This window comes from Camelina sativa, chromosome 17 (genome assembly GCF_000633955.1).
Source record: "Camelina sativa cultivar DH55 chromosome 17, Cs, whole genome shotgun sequence".
NCBI lineage: Eukaryota > Viridiplantae > Streptophyta > Magnoliopsida > Brassicales > Brassicaceae > Camelina > Camelina sativa.
In genome coordinates this window covers 10081578-10083629 of record NC_025701.1, presented here as the reverse complement: position 1 = coordinate 10083629, position 2052 = coordinate 10081578, and the positions used below count along the sequence as shown (strand labels likewise).

Here is a 2052-nt window from a genome sequence, read left to right as displayed (position 1 = left end):
ACCTCATCATACAAGTAAGGAAATGGGTACTTGAAAACTTTTGCATCCTCTGCCATGAACTCAGGCCCATCCTGTGAAAAGGAAACGAACATGGAACAAACCATATAGAAACCTCATCTCAACAAATAAATCATTAACACTAGAGAGTATCACAACAAACACAAACCTGAGGATGAGTTACAACAGAATTTGAAGATATAGCAACAACAGCAAGACCTTTCTGCAGAACCAGACAACAATATATATGTAGCTAAGATAAGATAACCAATACATAATGAGTCAAAGCTATGGAAAGAACACAGAAGCAAAATGTTAAGTTACCTACCTCCATATAGAAATTGCAAAGATTTACAATGTCTTTCTTCAAGTGAATCACAAACGGGCAATGATTGCATATGAACATAACCTAACACACAAAATCAAAAACAGAGGTTTTAAGATTACAAATTATTAAAAAACTGAATTAACAAATTGAAAAGTAGTTCATTACTCACCAGTAGAGATGGGTACAGTTCAAAATCTTCTAATTTCTATAAGTTTCCAGTGAGCGGCTCCGTAAGCTACAAGTTTCAATCACACACAAATCTCTAATAAGATTAGAAATTCCTCTGTTTTTTTTTATACAGACGACGTGAATGTGACATTTTTTACCTCAAAATTGGGAGCTCTAGCTCCTAATTTTACTCCGCCTGACTCAATTCTGGCGGCACGAACCACGACGCGCCTCGGCGATGGTGCATTGACTTTGAGTCTCCGCCGCAGATAGCTGAGGTCTAACCGTTTCGACGGCGAGAATGAAGATAACCTCCGGGAAGATATCGCTAATGCGGTTCGTGAAGGAAGCAGGTATGATGCTCCGTACGTCACGGCGGTGGAGGCAGCCATTGTAGTGTCGTCTGGTGTTTCTTCAATTCTACCGGAGACACAAACCACGCGTCAGTATCTTAGAAGACGTGGGTAGATTATGGGCTGAAATATCAAAGGCCTAGCCCATTATTTGAGCCCAATGATAATAATATACATGTTAAAAAACGTTGTGAAAGATTCTGGAAGCACGAAGACTTTTTTTATTATTTTGGAGATAAAAGGAAACTTTACATAGATTTCTTAATTATTAATTCATTAAAACAAAAAGGAAAATTAACAATTCCTAGTTTATTTAGAATTGGAAATTAGCCTGTTGTATGGTTTAGTCCAATTAGTATAAATAGTCCAATTAGTCCATACGAAGATCAAGTTGTGATCCTAGCAGTTGAAATCTAAGAAAATAGAGTTAAGGAGAGAAACTTTGTAAAACTTATTTTTTCTAATAAATCAAAAGAGAGTTTTTGAATTCCTGTGTATTACTTTGTGCTAAAGATCCAAACCGCATAGATTTTGCGTTTTCACTTTCCATCGTCGGCTTCGATCGCAATGACGTACGGTAGACGTGGTTGTGTTTGGTCAGATCTTCGATATGAACGTGAAATCTGGCCTAAGAATACTGATCGAAGACAACTGCTGGAGGAGTTACAGATCCGCAAAGATATGCTCGCCGCCTCCGTTCAATCTAAAGCTGCAGTGTCTTCTTTTAAAGACAAGAAGAAGAATCTTTTCAAAAAGACAACCAAGAAGAATTAGAAGAAGAAGAAGCTCGGCATCAATGACAAAGCCAAAGCCAATTAAGCCAAACCTTGTCCCTTTTTTTTTTTATATATTATTTCAGTACTTGTAATAATGCGCTTATGACTTGAAACCGTTTTTATCACGTTAATGGATTTCTCTTTTCTTTTTTTTTAACAACTCGTATCTTCATATTCAATTCCTCAAAACCTAACTTTTGTTGATTATATTAATACATCATCTATCACTGTTTCTTGTAATGTATGTGCAAGTTTAGATACTAGAACAAAATCTCGTTATGCCTTTATTAGTAATAAGTTAGAAAAAATTGAATCATGGCTTTCAGATCCACTCAACCTCGACTTTTTAAAATCAGTATTAGTGAGAAAACTTGCTCACTGCTCTCTGCAATAGCCCATAACTGAGATCTAGACATTTGAGGCAGGGTAG

At 36.5% G+C, this 2052-nt stretch overlaps 1 pseudogene; it reads right to left on the bottom strand.

Moving 5' to 3' along the window:
• LOC104759334 overlaps nt 1–920 on the bottom strand; it is a 1968-nt pseudogene extending 1048 nt beyond the window's left edge.